Source organism: Triturus cristatus, chromosome 8 (genome assembly GCF_964204655.1).
Source record: "Triturus cristatus chromosome 8, aTriCri1.1, whole genome shotgun sequence".
In the NCBI taxonomy this organism is placed as follows: Eukaryota; Metazoa; Chordata; class Amphibia; order Caudata; family Salamandridae; genus Triturus; species Triturus cristatus.
Window position 1 is genome coordinate 1,454,347,035 of NC_140591.1, and position 20,140 is coordinate 1,454,367,174.

General features: G+C 43.3%; 1 pseudogene across 1 annotated transcript in view; it reads right to left on the reverse strand.

Annotated features, from left to right (window-relative positions):
- The window catches only part of LOC146805916 (aquaporin-11-like), a 348,642-nt pseudogene that overhangs the window by 89,142 nt on the left and 239,360 nt on the right, over positions 1-20,140 (reverse strand). The gene's annotated exons all lie outside the window — the stretch shown is intronic.

The window sequence follows — 20,140 nt, forward strand, 5'->3', positions numbered from 1 at the left end:
AAAATCGAGAGCGCGTTCCGAGATGGTCTAGGGCACGCGCACAGTACTCGTACTCTGATAAGCTGCTAGCCACCTCTCCTTTTGATTCATTGGCCTGGGGGAGACGGCGGGAGAAATTACGCTTCGTACCACCCACACAAGTGCACTTGGCCTCTCAAACGAAGCTCAGGGCCGGACAGGCTTTTGATTCCACCGGGCTTTTCACCCGGTGGGCTTCAGCAACTGCAGGCCGTTTTTGAAAGCCCAGGGCTACTCTTGGCGCCTCTACCACGAGCACAGGGAGGCTTCAACAGAGAGTGAGGGAAGGCGAACATGCACAGAAAGCCTTCGGAAAGAGGAGAGAAAGAAGAAGCGAGAACGGATGGCTGGAAAGACAGCCATATTACAAGAGGACGAAGAGAGGCGTACTGGTTTGAGTTCCATTAGGTTCTCGAGACTGGCCTTGTCAGAGCTACACACATTTGCTAACTCATGGCATCTTCGCGGCTACCTCACGCCCCATGGACCGAATCTAAACACCGTGGTGCTTTAATTACATGTTTTTAGATACGATAGCCAATACTGTTAAGAACACACGACGGTAAACAGTGAAGTTGAACGAGTTCTTTATTATGATAAATACACCAACACAGGCTCCGGGAACGGAGCTCAGGAATGTGCTGTGCTTTGCTTCCGGTCATCAACTGTCAAGTGACGTTGCCAGCTGAAGAGGGCGCGATCAGTATGGTGTCCTCAACAGGGACACTACTGATAGACATAACACATCTTCCCCCGAAAGAACAGAGATAGAACAGTAGAGGAAAAGAAGAGAAGAAGAAGAGAGAGAAAAAGAGAAAGGAAGAGTATGAGACTGGAGAGGGAAGTAAGATACAGTGTTTAAATACACAATATACAGGTTGCTATTCACAGATGTAGTCAGAAAGTCACACCCTTCTCCCGACTCTGCTCATACTGGGGGCTCTTCACTCATCTCCGGAATGGGAGGCAGCTGTCTGCTGACTCTACCTGTGTTGCCGTTCCGGGGGGGAAGGCTGTACACAGTTTGCCGGCTGAGGTGGAGCTATACTGGTAGAGGTAAACTCATATGTGGTGGGCTCTTGTTCAGACTCACAGTCGGATGAATCAGACAATGGTCTGCTGTTTTTACTCACTTTGGTTTGTTCTTGACAGGATGCCCCTTTAGTAGGGGTGGCAGGTTTCTCAAATATGTGTCTGCACACTGAGAGGGCAGAAAAGTGCCACACTCTTCTGTCGCTTAACTAGGCTGAGTTGCAGTACACCTTGTGTACAATCAAGGGTGTAGAGAACCTTGTCCTGCCTCTTGCTTACGTATCCACTCTTCTTAACCTTAACGGTGTCCCCTACTTTGAGCTGTACTGGTTTGCACCCATGCTTATGATCAAAATGGATTTTGTATTTGGTCTGTGCCTGCTCTACTTTTTTCCTTACTTGGTCGGCTGACCAGTGTACTCTTTTAGCGGCTCTGCACCAACCCACATTGTCTTTAATAAGGGGAGTTTTGCCCCGCATGAGTACGAACGAGCTGTGGCTTGTGGTGTCATTAGGGTTGATGTGGTACACCCACAAGGTTTTAAGTATTTCTTGCCTCCAACATAGCCTGTTGCTGGTAGCTAATTGGATGATGCCCTTTAAGACTCTATTAAACCTCTCCACGGCCCCGTTCCCAGCGGGGTGGTAGACGGAGGTTGTCTTGTGTTCAATTTGATGTCTTTCTGTGCATGCTCTGAAAGCATCTGACATGAATTGTGGCCCATTTTCGCTGACAATTTGTTTAGGTAGCCCTTCTCTTATGAATACGCTATCTAGGAATTCCACAATGTTTTTTGAATCGGGTGTAGTGAGAAACTTGAGTTCGGGCCACTTGGTAAAATAATCTACGATGAAAACGATGTACCATTGTTCATCACGTTCCAGGACTGGTCCCATTATGTCCACCGCTACTCTTTCCCATGGCATGGAGGGGCAAGAGATAGGATGAAGGGGAGGTCTAAGCATGACCTGTGTCTTGTCGGAGTTTATGCACATGTTCTCTTTTACCCTGCTTTTTGTTTTTACTATTCCCAAGTGACCCTCATGACATAAGTCCATTATTCTTTTCCTTAGTGTAACCGGGGGAACTGCTCTTCCACTCCTCAACAGCAAACCCTTTTCGTATGATAGTTCGTCCTTTACTTCAAAAAAATGTCTCAATGTATCAATGAGTGTGCTTTTGCACGCCCACCCTTTCTGTAACATGTCAATTACTTTGCATAGATCAGTGTCTTTTTCCAGCTGTGCGAGCTATTCATTCTTCGAGATCCCCTGGAAGTTCTTGTTTATTCTGGAGACACATGTATCTTCACTTTCTGTGGAGTTAAATTTCTGACTGGCATTCTGCTTAGAAATTCTGCTACCACATTTTTTTACACCTGGTACGTAATGAATTGTGTAGTTATAATCAAACAACTCACCGATAAGCGTGCTAACCTGGGCGATGCTGCATACAAACCTGCAGTGGTGAACACTTTGGTGAGGGGCTTGTGGTCTGTGCACAAGGTGACTTTGTTTCCCCACACAAATTGACGGAAATGTTCTAAAGCCCATACGCATGCTAATGCCTCACGTTCGATCAATGAAAAGCTTTCTTCAGTTGGCGTCAGTGATCGTGATACAAATGCGATGGTGCTTTCTATTCCTTTACTGTCTTTTTGGGTTAGCACAGCACCCAGACCTTAGAACTAGCGTCTGTGGTGATTGTGCTTTTGAGCGAAAGGTCAGACCCCTGTAGTGGCATGGTCTCACACATTTCTTTTTTGAGAGAGATGAATGTGCTATGACACGTCGCTCCCCTCGAATTTGTTCTTTATTTTTAGTAATTGCCTCATTTCGTAGGTCTTGCTTGAAAAGTTTTTAATAAACTTTGCATAAAACTCCACAAGGCCCAGGAAGGACCTCAATTCATCTTTGTTATTGGGTACAGGCGAGTCCCTGATGGCGTGTAGTAGGTCCTGTTTGGGGCGGATTCCATCGCCATTAATTTCATGGCCCATATAGTTTACTGAATTAAATTCGAGTTTGCATTTTTTGTGTTCTGCAGTAAGCCCTTTAGAATCTAAAATGGAGTACTTGTTCAACCTACTCATCGTGTTCCTCTTGACTTTCCCATCACAAGGATGTTGTCTTGGAACATCAGTATCCCGGTCACTCCCTTGAAAATATTGCTCATCAGTCGTTGAAACATAGCGGCTGCTGATGCCAGACCGAACGGGACCCTCGTGAACTGGTAACACCCGAAGGGTGTGATGAAGGCTGTAAGTTTTACTGTCGCGATGAAGCGGAACCTGGTGGTATGCTGCTTTTATATCGATCGTTGAAAACCACTTAACCCCTTTAGTTGTTGCTAACATTTCGTTTATTTTCGGGAGGGGAAATTGCTCGACCACTAGATTACTGTTAAGGTCGCTTAAGTCTATACACAGTCTCAAGCTGCCATTTGGGCGTTTTGCCACAACCAAAGGCACAATCCACTCTGAAGCCTCCACCTGTTCTATAATTCCATCTTCAAGTAATTTCTCTAATTAAATTCTTACTTCTTCTCTTATCGAAAATGGAAGATTCCTGACCTTATGTACTGCGGGGTATGCATTAACTTGGATCTTATGTTGGTATCCTTTCAAGGCACCAATCTTGCCATTAAACACATTACTGTATTTGCTCATCAGGGTTTTACCATAATTGTTTTCACCTTGGACAACAAGAACTGGTTCTTTTTTGCTTGGTTCGAGAATAATTCCTATATGTCCTTGGTCCATCCATCCCAGCACGGAAGGCCCAACGGCGGACACGTATAGTTTGCAGACCGACTCTCTTCCCTTGTATTCGAATTTTTGTCTTCTGAAACCATATACATTTATCGGTTCTCCTGTGAAAGATTTTATTTTAATGTCTGCTTTATCTAGCGGTTTCCCAATGCTTAGTGAGAATTTTTCTTCCCAGGTCTTCCTGTTGACAATAGTATATGGAGATCCTGTATCTGCAACTATGCTGATACTAACTCCACCTATTGTCATGTCGCATGTGTTTTTTTTTGTCCTGATAACTGAATTGTCACTGAACTCATTGACTGGTTAGTCCTCTATGCTGAGTACACATGTTTACATCTTCCTCATCATGTGACTATGTTGTCGGCTTCATCATCATGTACAATTCGAATTGAGCGTGTATTCCTCCTGTGGCACACCTTTTGAAAATGACCTACGATGCCACAAAATGTGCATTTCACACCTCTTGCTGGGCAGTTCTTGTCATCTGCCCAGTGTGAGTTGTTTCCGCACCTGTAGCAGCACCTCTTCTCGTTGCTTTGTTGTCTACTGTATGTAGACCTTTGTGCGGTATTGCTCCATTTTTGTCTTGGCTTATGTTTTGCTTGAATCAGCCTGCTCACGGTTTCATCTTCCTTTTCTTTGGATTCTGAAAGGACTGCTTTGGCACAGCGTCCAGTCAATTCAGCTTTTCTTGCAATATCAATTATGTTTTGCAAAGGATACTCTCCCTTTGCCCATAAGTTGTCTTGTATGTCTGAATTTGACCCCTGCATGACTATTTGATCTCTTATAAATTCGTCATGCAGAGCCCCAAAACGACAGTTCAGGGCTAAATCCTTGAGTGCGGACACAGTCATCGACAGACTCTTCCTTGCCCTGCTTCCTATGGAAGAATTTGTACCCGTCTACACCTACACACACAGTGGGCTTGTAATATGTATTCAGGTCATCAATTGCATTGGCATAGACATTATCCTCACTTTCTCCCCTGGCCTTTGTTAATTTTGTTGTAAACCTTGATGCCACCAGCCCCTAAACAATGCAGCAAAAGTTTGAGTTTCTTTTTAGGGGAGAACTCATCATCATATTGCGAAATATAATTCTCAAAGTACTCTCTCCATTCTTCCCACTTGATCACGGAATCACACACGCCAGGTAGGAATGCTTGTGGTGGGGAAAGATTCCATAAGTATCCAGATGCCATGCTATAATTTTTGTGGTTTTGCTGAAAGTTGCAACCAGTCTACACTGTTCAAAATAATCTCTTTAATTGCAGTTAGGTAATTTATTGTTCAGAATAGCACTCCAAGAATAGGTGTAAAGTTAACTTTTTTTTTTTTTAAATGTGTACAAAATGCTTCAGTTCACGCAATGAGCACTATCGCTCAGTTTTATTCTTAGCACATGCTTTATGTAGCCTGCAAGCTCTGCACCATACCTTTGTCCTTGTTAGTTGTCCGCTTCGTGCTCGTGCCTCTTGTGTTGCAAGGGATTTCTCCAGTAAGAAGCGTTAGCGAGGTCTCTTTGTATGATAATAAGGCACTTCCTGTTTTTCTTGAATTGTAAGATGGCACACAGTGAACGTGCGCGTTGCATCACCAGAAAGACTAGACCCCCTCCTTCACAAATGTGGTTCCCTTGTTGTGCGTGACATGTCACCTCGTAACCTTCATCTGATAGTGACGTATGCACCAGCTGGCGGTTGCACTTCGTTATTTCCGTTGAACCACCTTCAACTGTAAATTGCCGGGTGTCACAACAGTGCTTCAAATTAACATAAAGTCTTGTAAAAAAAACGTTCTTTACATTCAATATTTCTTTCATAAAAGTTCTCGTTGTATACTAGTGTGGTACTGAAAATTCTGGACCTGTGTTATAAACATCGTCGTATCATGACGATTTTGGTATCAGCAGACCGAGAATGATTAGAATACTATGCACAAGCATTTTCGTCATATTCGGGTGACGAAATCACCCTGAAATCAGAGTTTCCGTCCTGAACCCTCGGGTTCCATTTAAACGGCAGCCATTTTGTGATTGCCCTCACATAGGCCAATGACTAAGGCCAAAAACGAGTCTGAAGGACACGTACACCTTTGCTGACTCCTCTGTGACCTGGGCAAGCTGACTCCACTGCCTGAAGCCAAACCTGTTCGGCCAGTTCCTTTCCCAGTGGTCGAATGAGATTAGTATCAAGGCACAACATATCATAAAACCTTTCATCACACACAAACCATGCCTAATCTTACACACCCCTGTCCCTGTTTCTTTCTTTATGACTTGCTTTACGAGGAGGAGGTGCCCGTTTTTATTGGGGGTCCGTCGATATCTGATGAAAGTACTGAGCCTTGCCGGGTAATTGATTGAGGGCTGGACAAACTGAAATATGGGCTTGTCATCATGACTCTGCTTTTTCTTTGTAGTGAAAATGTGTGAATGGTCAACTGTAAAATAAGGGATGTTTGCCTAAAGCATAATATTTTGTATAAAAAGAGAAGGCTGGCTTTGTAAGGGAGCAGTCTCCTGAGAATATACACCGTGTTGTACTTCTAGGATACCTGTTACTGGCTGCAGCCAATAAACACGATCTTTGACTTCACCAAGAAGACTCTGTGTTTCTGTAGTCTGAAACAGGAAAGACTCGAAGTCTTAGGGTGTGTTCCCTGGCACCGCTGGGTTCTGAAAAACCCAGTACTTCAGTTGGCGCCCAACATTGGGCGATTTCAGCGGTACCGGTCCAAGCCAGAGGTTTGTGAGAAAATTCTGAAGGAAGGCCGCCACTTCATCTACCCCTGTATGTCGACGTGGTCCGAAAGTCTTTGCTGCGAGGTTCCCCGCTTCCCGACGGCTACGAAGGACTGCTGCCCTGACTATCGCCCTGTTTTGGACCCTTGATGATTGGTAGAGCGAAACGATAAACGAGTCTTCTGGTGACGTCATCGATACCTCAGTTAAGTATAAGTGGAGCGTCTCCCAGTCCTTAGTTTGGTTCTTAGTTTGGTATCCCCTTGGGATCTTTGATTTGGAACTTGCAAGTACCAAAGCCGAGGGACTCGTGTATTCACGAGACTATCGTATTCGATAATCCTTTGAAGTTTGAAGCTAGACTGGAGAGCGAAGATGCCTGGTCTTAGCAGACTTGGAAATTTGTTTTGTCTTGGTTGTAATAGGGATTCCCGATTGGAGGACTCGTGTCCGGTTCCTCCGATTGGAACTCCAACCTATGAACTATATGTGAAACATGGCACAGGCCCCCTCACATATAATGAAGTATGGATCCGATACACCAGGAAAGATGGTGTTTTAAAATGGCCCCAATATGGTAGTTTTGACACAGAGATTCTGGATAATCTGGAGGTTAAACTTTTTAAGAAGAAAGCCCGGCCGGCGATGTTTGACTCTTTCCGCCTATAGCGTAAGGAAGCCAAACAGAAGGAAATTAAATTAGCAAAGAGAAATAAGAGAGAAAAGGGTATCTCGATAATGCAAGCTGCTATGCAGTTTAAAGATAATGAAGAAGAACAGATGAGTGAGCAGTTGCACAGGCAACGTAAAATGGTGATCGATAAATGTTATCCAGTTTTGCCGCTTCTTCAGCAAGATGCAGCAAAAGAACTTGAGAAAGATCCTTTAATGTCACACTTGTTGAGTTCGCCACCCCCTTATGCGCAGAGTGCTACAGCACCTCCGCAACCTTTAGTTGTGCAACCTCCGGTTATTGTGCCTCAGGTTCTTCCACAGCCGCCAGCTCCTCTTCAGTTGGCTCCTACTCCTGTGGCGCAGCCCCCTCAAGGGCCGCCGACTTAGCTACCTGCTCCATCTGTACTTCCTACGACTTGGTCTACTACATCGACTGCCTCTTCTGGTGTTCTTCCTGATACTGCTTCTGCCTTGCCTCCCTCTGTTTTTCCTCCTGTTCTTTCGTCAACTTCTCCTTCTGTCCGACAGAGAATGACTGATACTGTTGCTAGCCTTATATTTCCTCTCTTTGGGTCATCTGGTGTGACCCCTGATTCAGGGCGTAAGCAGTCGACTGCCTAATTCTCTCTCTCTCTCGAGAGAGAAATGTTTGACCGTATGGCGCGTAAATGGGTTATTTACCCTTTAAGATATGATGTGGAGTCTGTTATGGATGTCTTCCGTCAATGGGAAGCACCGAAACAAAGATAAATTTTTGAGAAAATGTGTGCTTTCCTTTGTGAGGAATTGGAGGATAATGATTTGGAAACAAATCCGCCTGATTTGTGCCGTGTACGGTTTGAGCTTGCAAAGGGCACGATTGTGGGTTCTGATGTTGAGAAAGCAGTTGCGACGTTGTTGTCCTTTAGGAATAAGGATCCTTCTCAGTCACTGTTTGAACATGACTCCTCTGTTAAAAAAAAAGTGCGACAGTACTCAATGAGAGAAGTCCCTCCGGTATGGAAGGACGCCGTTGCGGCTGATGTCGCTAATCAAATGGATGCTGTTCCAGCTCATTTTCAGCGTGTTTGGGTACATGTTCCTTGGAAGCGAGCTGAAGTTTTAGCCCTTAAGCAGACTTTGCCTGACCCCCGTAAAAACCATGCAGGGTATTATCAGGAATTATCACAGACTGCAGACTCATGCATTATGAATTTAGCCGACATGGACATGTTATTTGGGAATGTTGTTCCACAGCCTTTGTGGGGATTGATTCGCCATACAGATCATGCGCAAGAGTTAGGTGACTCATGGGCTAATATTAGTGCTGCAAATGATAGACAAGTTGGTGGTGCCAAGCCTAAGCCTTTGGTAGCAGAACTTCCTGCTAGGATCATCACTTACATGAAGACTTTAATGCCTGCGATGCGTGTGAATTGGGATAAATTGTCTGCGTGTAAGCAGAAGAAAGATGAAACAGTGTCTGATTTCTTCACCAGGTTTGAGGAAACGTTTATCGACCACAGTGGTCAAGATATGAGTACAGAAGGTGGTCAACGGTTGTTCGTTGACAAGTTTGTGCACAATTTGCTTCCCAAGCTGTGTAAGAAATTGAAAGATTCAGAGAGTTCTTGGGCCGTTTCCTCTTCAGCACAAATATTGGCTACTGCACAGTACTACGAAAATAGGGATAAAGATGAGAAGGATAGAGCAGACAAGAAAACTAAAGAATTAAAGACGAAGGTTCTTTTACAACAGGTGTATCCGCCACGTGGTGGTCAGAGTAACTATCAGCAACTTCAACAGTTTCAGAGAAACTCGCAAAGGTTCGAGTTTTCTCAACCACGTGTTCCTGTAGGTCCCAATCAGTGTGCATATTGTAAAGAAGAGGGTCATTTCAAGTATAGTTGTCCTATTTTGTTACAGCGTACCAATGGTGCTTCTAGCGCAAGAGGTCGAGGTGTTCAACAAGCTCCTAGAGGTAGAGGACGTGGAAGTTTCCCCCAGAACGCGCGTTCCTTGCCGTCTCAAAATTCAATGAATAGTTTTGACCAGCAAAATAACGCGTCTGGTAGGACGGCTCAGTACTATGCTGACGACTACTATGCAGAAGATGAGAATATGGAAGGTAATGATTGCTAGGACAGCCATAGACAAAGAGAGGGAGTTGTTTCAGTTCCAGTAGATCAGAGTGGACCTTATGTTAAGGTGATTACATCAGGTGTCAGAGCCTTTTCTGTTGGATACTGGTGCTACAAAGAGTTCTATTATGCACTCAAAACTCCCTGGCGCACCTTTGTCTGGCGAGATTAATGTTTCAGTAGGTTTTTCTGGCGCCCCGGTTAGGAACCCGATTTCTAGTCCTATGTCCCTTTCTGTTGGACCTTGTGAATTGGAAGCACCCCTTATTCTGACGACAGGTTGTGGTGAAAACTTGGTAGGATTGGATTTGTTGAAAAGATTGTATGCGACATTATATTGTTCTCCTTCGGGAGTACAACTTACACTGGGTAGGAAAGTGATCTCTCCAATGTATTTGTCGAAGGATGAACTTCAGACCGAATTGTCGTTTCTTCCTGATATTCTTTAGGCTACTGGTCCTAATGATGTGGGTCTTTTGGAAATACCGCCATATGTTGTGACATTGAAAGCCAATGTTAAATTGCCACGCATTCCCCAATACAAACTCTAGTGAAGGTGAAAAGGCGTTGCTAGCGATCATTTGTGATTTGATTGAAAAAGATGTAATTGAAGAGACAAGAGGCAACGTTTGTAATAATCCTGTTCTGCCTGTTTTGAAACGTACTGACCCTTCTCAGCCACCTGTTTACAGGTTCGTGATTGATCTTAGAGAGGTCAATAAAATAGTTGTGCCACAGTTTCCAGTTGTTCCTGATATCACTGCCCTATTGACTATGATCCCAGCTTCCGCCACCTGGTTCTCGGTGATTGACTTGAAGAATGCTTTCTTCAGCATCCCGATTGCCGAGGAGAGCAGGGATATTTTTGGCTTCAGTTTAGGAGGCCGAAGCTTCCGCTTCAAACGCGCTCCTCAAGGTTACTGTGAAAGTCCATCAATATATAGTCAGGCTTTAAAAACACAGCTTGATGCAATTGTTTTACCTGATGGCGCTACCCTTATTCAGTACGTCGATTTGCTAATCGCTGCAGATACTGAGGAGATTTTTAAAGAAGCCACCTTGTCGTTGTTGCGTCATTTGTCTGATTTACATCACAAAGTGTCTCTTTCAAAACTGCAATATTGTCGACAAGAAGTGACCTACTTAGGTCATCTCTTATCGAAGGAGGGAAGGAAACTGACCCCAGAAAGAATTCAGGTAATTGCAAAATTGAGTGTGCCAAGGACACAGAGAGAAGTACGTGCTTTCTTGGGCATTACATCATACTACAGACAATGGATATCGAATTTTGCTTTGCTGGCCAAACCTTTGGTAGCATTGACGTGTAAAGATACACCGAATCCCGTTCCGTGGTCTGAAGATTGTCAGAAAAGTTTTTCCGAATTGCGTAATGCATTGTGTTCGGCTCCTGTGTTGGGTACCCCCGACTACAGTAAGCCCTTTACACTGTATGTCCATGAGAAAGAGGGTTGTGCATTGTCAGTGCTGACACAGTCTTTTGGAGACAAGCAGCATCCATGCGCGTATTTTTCGTCGACTTTGGATCCGGTAGCTAAAGCATTGCCGAGTTGCTTGAGAGCCACAGCGGCAGCAGCTGTTTCTATTCGACAGTGTGCTGGGTTAGTGATGAATAATATGTTGATTGTGATGGTTCCACATGCAGTGGACACGTTGTTAAACAGGACCAAGACACAGCACTTAACTAGTGCTCGATTGTCAGGTTACGAGTTGACACTGTTAGCGAGTCATGTGCACATAAAGAGGTGCAATACGTTGAATCCAGCCACGTTATTGCCAATTTCAGTAGAGACAGATGATGTTGAACAGCATGATTGTTTTCTCAGGACAGAAGAAGAAACGAAAGGGAGAGTAGATCTTAAAGATACTCCTCTTGTAAAGTGTGATGGTACCTTATGGGTGGATGGTTCATGCTTCAAGCTTCCGAATGGTGATACGACTGCAGCATATGCTGTCACGACTTTGCATACGATTGTTGAAGCTGCACGTATACCACATAATTCAGCTCAAGCAGCAGAGTTGATTGCACTTACGAGAGCGTGTGTGTTATTGAAAGGAATGAAAGGGACCATATATACCGACAGCCAGTATGCGTTTGGTGTGGCTCATAGTTTTGGACGATTATGGAAAGAACGTGGGTTCCATGGAGCTAAAATTCAGCATGGTCAGTTGGTGAATGAGCTTCTTGAGTCACTGACCTTGCCGTTACAAGTTGCGATTGTGAAATGCAGTGCACACAAGAAGGTTACTGATGATGTTGGTCGTGGCAATGCATTTGCTGACGAAATCGCAAAAGAAACAGCAAAAGATGTGATGAATCGAATGTATGTTGCAGGCCCTGCAAGATGGGTTGGTGACGTTGGAATGTGTGAAGATACGATAGAGAGTGTGAAGTCTCTTCAAGCTGAAGCTTCAGAGAAAGAGTTGAGTGTGTGGAAAGAAAGTACGGGTAAATTGGATGAAAATGGTTGTTGGGTTGACTTGTCAGAACATCAGCGATGGTTGTTACCCGATACGCATGTGCTTGCAGTGGTGACAATGGCTCATGGAATGGCCCATATCAGTGTGAAAGGGATTTGTAAGTTGTTGGCTCCAGTATGGCAAAATGCTGGAATTCTTAAATGTGCAGAGAATGTGGTCAAGAATTGCATGGTGTGTCTGAAATACAATCCTGGTAGGGGAGCCCCAACTCCAGCTGGTCATTTTGCGCTTCCAACGTATCCGTTCGAGGTTTTGCAGCTAGATTTCATCCACATGGAAAGGTGCAACAATTTGAAATACGTACTCGTTGTTTGTGCCTTTTCAAGATGGGTAGAAGCATATCCCTTAGAAGACAACACTGCCTTATCCACAGCTAAAGCCCTTGCCAAAGAATTCTTCCCTAGGTTTGGAATGCCGAGAATGGTCTGGAGCGATAATGGGAGTGAATTTGTGGGTTGAGTGATGAAAAAAGTATGTGAGGGGCTAGGTATCCAGCAAAAATGCCACGCTGCAAATCACCCCCAATCAGCTGGACTAGTAGAGTGCTATAATGGCACGCTAAAACTGAAGTTGGCAAAGATACAAGCGAGCTCTGGTCTTAAATGGCCTGACGCTCTCTGCCTTTAGCACTCCCATCAACAAGAATGACTGTGCATTCGCGAGTGGGACTTAGTCCCTATGAAATTGTGTTCGGCCGCCCGGCCAACATATGGGGAGTGCCAAGGCCGACAAAATTCAGTGAGATCGAACACCCTGTACTGCTTGATTATTTGTATGAATTGACGGCTAAATTGCGTGTTTTACACCAACAGGTTCACGATACTCTGCCTCAGGTCTCTGAAGCTCCAGGACATCTTATCGATCCTGGATCATGGGTGCTGGTCAAGAACTTCCAGCGGACAAAGAATGACCAGCCCCGTTGGACCGGCCCCCACCTCGTCCTTCTCTCAACAAGATCAGCTGTTCGAGTGGAAGGGAAAAATAACTGGATCCACGGCGTACACTGCAAGAGGGTCCCTTTGCCTCTACCGTACGACCGGTGGGTCCAGGAGGGGATCGCTGACTCTGAGACTGAGACTGTGCCTCGTTTTCTGCCATTTAGCGATTCACGTGTAAAAGGAACAATTTCTGAACGAGAAAGTGACACTATTTTGCAAGAAGCTGTGCCACCGTCAATTCGATTGAACACTACAGAGCCTGAACTCTTGTTCCAGAACCAGACAGTACCTGGAAAAAGCAGTTATAATTTGAGGCCGAGAACTATGGACAAATAAAAAATTCTTTTTTTTTGCTATTTTTGAAAGTGCAGCTCTCTCATCTGAGAAACTTTCTTATTTTTGTTTTTCGAACCGCCATCCGGGTTCAGCTGCAGGGTCGTGGTTGCCCAAGTCTTTGGAGTGCAGCTGAAGACGTTAGGTTGACAGTTCTGGTCGGTCTAAGGGAGTTGCCCTGGACTGACAGAAGCATTCCTTAGCATAGAACTCCCTACCACCGCGAGCAGCAATTAGAGAGGATGGAGTTATTCGAGAATGAGAGACCTGCCAAACAGATGGACTTTAAAGCCAGAATGTGTATAATGATGACAAAGAAACGATTTTTGATATTATGTATTTTCATGTTGCTTAGTGTAATGACGTTTTTAATAGGATATGTTTTATTCTCTTTTCAAGTGACATTTGCACCCACTACACAGCCCATACCTCCTTCTACTGTTTCCTCGCATTCTTTTCACCCTCTGCCTGAACACGAGTCCGCTAGAAGATTAGAATTTGTCAATAATTCATTCATTCAGCTTCTACACCAACACCAATTAGTAGTGAACACAACTAACTGTTGGGTGTGTGGTCTTATGCCTCATACTACTGATAAAGGTATCCCTTATCTGGTCCTGCCTTTCAGCCAGAATGGTTCTGTGTGGGCATATAGAACGGTGTTCATATACGCTCATGAAGCCAACCCCCTACGTTCTGTGAAAGATAATCCTAAGAATAGTGCTCTAGTTAAGGGTATAGTAGATATGATTAGGGAAGATATTTCCTATGAGACTATCCTGAGAGATGAGACACTAGCATATATTGGATGGAACATAACAGGATATGGAGTTACTCTGAGTGAGAACCAGCGAGCAAAGAGATCCTCCCCGATTTGGATTGTACCCCATCAGGGTCACCTATGTCTGCAAGGTAATGGCAAGAATCCCAGAGCTCAGTTAGGGAAAAGTATCTGCACTGAAACATATGTTTTTGCGTCTCAGACTTCCCCTTCGTTCCTAGCAGCTAAGGGTACCTATTTCATCTGCCATAATAGAGCCTATACATGGTTGCCCCCTGACTTCTCAGGCACATGTTTTGTTTCGTTCCTGTTGCCTCCCACCTACACGGCCGCGGCAGATTACCATAAGACAAGGATAGTTAGAGGTATCATCAGTAAAGAAGACACTACAGGACAAGAATTTGGAGATTTCGTAAAGGGTTTTCTGCCGTTTTGGGGTCCTATGGTTAACAGCAGGAACATAAGGCAATTGACAAGGGTGGTTGAATCCACGGTAGTTGAAACCGCCGGTGCCCTTAGTAATTTGACTGCTGAGCTCCAGTCGGATCGCCTTATGACTCTTCAGAACAGGGTCGCATTAGAAGTCATACTTGCAGACCGAGGTGGGGTATGTAAAGTGATCCAATCAAGTTGCTGTGTTTTCATTCCAGATAACGCTCCGACAGTCTACCAGGCCATTTCCAAACTGCATAAGATCTCCAAATCTATTCACGTGGATAAAGAAGATTGGTCATTGATGGGGTGGTTCTGGGAACTGATATGAACCTGGGAATGGAAGATTCGGGTAGTCATTGGGATGATCTTAGCCATTCTTTTACTGTCCTGTCTGTGTGTACAGTGTGCTCCTGCAATATGTGGCCTCTGTGCTACATCGTGTGTAAGGAAACCTGTATCAAGAGACGAGCTAAGTAATAGGATGATGCTACAGCAACATCTCAACGACTTTATGAAAATAGACCTGGACTCAGATTAGCGTGAGTATAGGCTATTGCCTATGTAAGGGCAAAAAGAGGGTCTGTGGTATTGAAAACTCTGGACCCGTGTTATAAACTTCGTCGTATCATGACAATTTTGGTATCAGCAGACCGAGAATGATTAGAATACTATGCACAAGCATTTTCGTCATATTCGGGTGACGAAATCACCCTGAAATCAGAGTTTCCGTCCTGAACCCTCGGGTTCCATTTAAACGGCAGCCATTTTGTGATTGCCCTCACATAGGCCAATGACTAAGGCCAAAAACGAGTCTGAAGGACACATACACCTTTGCTGACTCCTCTGTGACCTGGGCAAGCTGACTCCACTGCCTGAAGCCAAACCTGTTCGGCCAGTTCCTTTCCCAGTGGCCGAATGAGATTAGTATCAAGGCACAACATATCATAAAACCTTTCATCACACACAAACCATGCCTAATCTTACACACCCCTGTCCCTGTTTCTTTCTTTATGACTTGCTTTACGAGGAGGAGGTGCCCGTTTTTATTGGGGGTCCGTCGATATCTGATGAAAGTACTGAGCCTTGCCGGGTAATTGATTGAGGGCTGGACAAACTGAAATATGGGCTTGTCATCATGACTCTGCTTTTTCTTTGTAGTGAAAATATGTGAATGGTCAACTGTAAAATAAGGGATGTTTGCCTAAAGCATAATATTTTGTATAAAAGGAGAAGGCTGGCTTTGTAAGGGAGCAGTCTCCTGAGAATATACACCGTGTTGTACTTCTAGGATACCTGTTATTGGCTGCAGCCAATAAATACGATCTTTGACTTCACCAAGAAGACTCTGTGTTTCTGTAGTCTGAAACAGGAAGGACTCGAAGTCTTAGGGTGTGTTCCCTGGCACCGCTGGGTTCTGAAAAACCCAGTACTTCACTAGCCTCTTCCCTTAATTTTCGATGGTTTTTCATTTATGTTTTGAATGAATTTCTCTCTACAGTTCTGTTTGAATCCACAATAAAATTCACAAACCTGTTTTGAAATATCCAGCGTGGTCTTTTTTTTTCCAAGAAGATATCAATCCTTATTTCTGTGACGTATTTCATTATAATTTCTGTTGCGTGAGATGCGCCACAAGAATGTATTTCAGGTTTTCCTAAGTAGGTGGGTTTCGGTGTTGGTGCCTCGTTGCCACTTTGTTAAGAACTCACAACGGTAAACAGTGAAGTTGAACGAGTTCTTTATTTTGATAAATACACCAACACAGGCTCCAGGAACGGAGCTCAGGAATGTGCTGCGCTTCGGGTCACCAGCTGTCAACTGTCAAGTGACGTTGCCAGCTTATGAGGGCGCGAGCAGTATGGTGTCCTCTCAGGGACACAACAGGTAGCACATATAGTGTCCTCACAGGGACACTACTGAAAGACGCAACAAATACCTTCAGAGTTTACTAAAATTATATTTATAATATACTTAAAATTACACATAACATGTGACGTCGGTACCCTCAGTGTGCCACGGCATATTCCAAAATAAAGACTAACTTCCTTATTAATTTAGGAGTTGCCCCGCGCAGTATTATAGGTGGAAGGGGAATACTGCTCTGGCCAATTTTGAGGTTTATTGGGTATGTATAGGAACACTGGACCTGGTTTTACCAGGTGCACAACTACCCAAGGTACATAGCACCTTAAGAAGGGCTGCAGTGACAAGTGCAGCCTGCCCCGATGCCAGATGCTCCTCTTTCTTGTCCCCCAGATGCACTACCCGTCACCCCCGTCCCAAAGTGCTACAATGCTGAAGTTTACTGTGTGCCCAATGCAGGTTGTAAATGTAAATAGAAGATCAGTTTCGTGTTTAGGTCAAACATGTGGAAAAGGACACAATCATTTGTGGTCTATTGGTTATTACCACATTGATAGTTGGATTTAACAGAATGGTTTCTTGAGTCCCTGGTATCCCCGCATTTAAATTCGTCCAAGTCGTATCAAGGGTCTTAGTGGTATGACTGCTTTGTTCTATACTATGAAAGCTATTTTTCAATTAGATGCCATGTAGATCACAAAGCCTGCAGTAATGTGCAACAAAGTTACAAGTGACAAAAAACAAGCAAGAAACATTTAGTTACAAGGTGAAAAGTCAATTATCAGAAAGAAGATTAACATATATGAAAGAAAAATAAATAGTAGAAATAGCCTATCGAAATTACAATACAGGGCTGCTAACTTCCAAGTGGAGAGCCTATTTTTGGTGCAGAAGAATGCTGCAAAACTGTAAATCCCAGCATCTGGAAGTAAGATAAAAGCTACAAACAGAACTTTATAAATCTCGAAATAAATAACCCTGCTTTAAAAGATAAATATCTGCTCTGACACCAGGCGCCACTCAATGCACGTGTCACAGAAAAATGGGCTTAGTAGTCTATTTCTGGTACCGAACATAGAAAGCATACAGTCAAGCTGCAATGGACAACAAACCACTGTAAACAGAATTATCTAGGACACCAACAGCAATCAGCAACCGTTTAGCTTCTGTTGTCCCATCAAGGAAAAGAATGGAAAAGACAAGATTAGGACAATGAGAAATAAGTAGGGCTGCAAGCTGGGGTGAAGGCGATAGTCCACGGATTACCTTCCTGGACACCAACGAAAAAAAACAAAAAAAACGAAATAACGCATTACATTTGGGATTAGTCTATGTTTTAAAATCATAATGGATTAGTCAATGAATGTTTTAGAAGTAACACATTTGCTAGAATCACGTGCATCTAGCCCAGAAGCCTATCTAAATAGCACAAGTACTTTGAGTACCCTAGGAACTGTGTGGAATGGCAGATGTACTAACATCTCAAATATATTATTTATTTAATGATCTATAATAGTTTAACAGTCAACATACAGCACAATGCAGACAGTCAGCGAGTGCCTTCATGGGGGATGGGGACGGTGGGGGGAGAGGGGGTTGCAGACTTCAAATTAAGATTTAAAGTTATTTGCGCTAACAGCAAGGTGAGATCCATACATTTAAATTCAACTATACTGTTTTTTAGGCGCCCGAAGTATCCAATAATACAGATGACCAAGTCACTTACCTTCGGTAACGCTTTTTATGGTGGATACAATATCTGCCCGTGGATTCCTCACCTTATGAATACCCCCTGCGCCAGCATTCCGGGGAAATTCTTTCCTAGCTCTCCCATGTCTACGAGGACGTCATAATGCTACGGCTCAGTTCGAGGCTCTGCATGTCGTCACCGGAGCCATAAGAGGAACTCGTTGGCGTGCTGACATCAGTTCCACCCATTTTTTCCGTGCCACCGAGGCAAACGGGCGGACCAACACATTTTCACATGTATACATAGTATACTAAAGATATATATACTGTATTAAATAAAAATAAGTACCAGCAGAATCGGGTCCGCTTCGTCTGTTTCCCAGGATAAAGGGACAGAGCTCAAGGCGAGTAATTTGTATATTATGAATATATATATATATATATATATATATATATATATATATATATATATATATATAATCTACTGGCGGTCGCCAGTAGATAGTTATAGTTAGGACCGAGTTCCCATAGGAAATCTGAAAATTCTATTTTGAATAACTTTGGCGCCGGTTGACTTACCTTCGTGAAATTTTCAAAACTAATGGGGCGCTCCGCTCAGCTCCTACCCTGAAAGTCTCGGGGTGATTCGTCAAGCGGGGGCTGAGAAAAAAGGGGGTCCCAAAACGCGTTTTCCCCATGCATTTTCCTATAGGACCTTTAGTCGAAGGTACCGCCCGAACGGCTGAACAGAATTACTTGAAATTTGGCAAAGAGGTAGTTCTCAGGTGAGGCATGTGCCTTTGGCATATATGGTGTCAATCTGTTCAGTAGTTCCTGAGAAAATTGCAGTTAAAAGTACATAAATATCTATATGCGCGCACGGTGCGCGCTCCAAATGTCCGCAAGCGTAATTCTGATTGGTGGTTAGATGTCAGTCAACATTCCAATCGGTCGAAATCAGGCAGTGTCGGACGCCATTTTGTGTGTGAGAGTGAAAAAGAAAGGTGGAGAACGTGAAAAGGGGGCAGGGTAGAGAGTTCCTGACCCCCTAGCCTTTGTCAGGGGGTCCCTGAAGGACCCCGAAGGGTGAAAAAAACTTTTTTTTTTTTTCAAACAATCGCGGGGTGCGCGCACGGTGAAAAACACGTAAAAAAAAAAAAAAAAAAAAACACATTTTAAACTGTTTATAAGTTTATAGAAGATATTAACTATGCTGTTCAACTTTATCCAAATAAAAAAAAAAGCTGTGCCATTCCATATTACAAGATACAGTCAATCTATAACTATATACATAGGTAGTTTATTGTAAAATAAATATATAAAAAATATAGTAATAAATACATAAATTAGCATTTAAAAAACCTTACAAATTCACTAAAAAAACATAGGTTTCACACACGTTATAGTTAGGAATTAGCATTTAAAAAACCTTGCAAATTCACTGAAAAGACAATAGGTTTCACACATGTTATAGTTAGCTGGACATTTCACTCGTACAAAACCATTGAAATTCCCCCGTTATAGTTAGTTCAGCTAACTATTACTCGCGCGACCGCAATCCACTGCTGATGACGTCACATATTACATCACTCATGACATGGTCAGTGACATCACTCATGACATCTCAAATGACATCACTGATGACATCATCCAGTGACTATGTCTCTTTCTGAAAAATAAATATTTTTTATATATGTATATCTAAAGGTTAATGGAAGAATAAATGGGTAAATAAGTGTCTAAATGGATGTTTTTTTGGTAAAATTAATTGTATAACTGACTTATTAACAGTATCTTAGTGAATACAGTGATGTAATATGTGACGTCATCAGCAGAGGATTGCGGTCGCGCGAGTTATAGTTAGCTGAACTAACTATAACGGGGGAATTTCAAAGGTTTTGTACGAGTGAAATGTCCAGCTAACTATAACATGTGTGAAACCTATTGTTTTTTCAGTGAATTTGCAAGGTTTTTTAAATGCTAATTTCTAACTATAACGTGTGTGAAACCTATGTTTTTTTTAGTGAATATATATATATATATATATATATATATATATATATATATATATATATATATATATATATATATATATATGTATTCATAACAAGTCTCCCAAGATGGCCACCAGAGACAAAAGAGCCCAAATGTAGCACAAATATCACCGAGATGTAGCCCAAGTATAGCCCAATGACAGAAATCCCAGAGTGTTTTAAAGAACAACTAGAGCGCTAACAG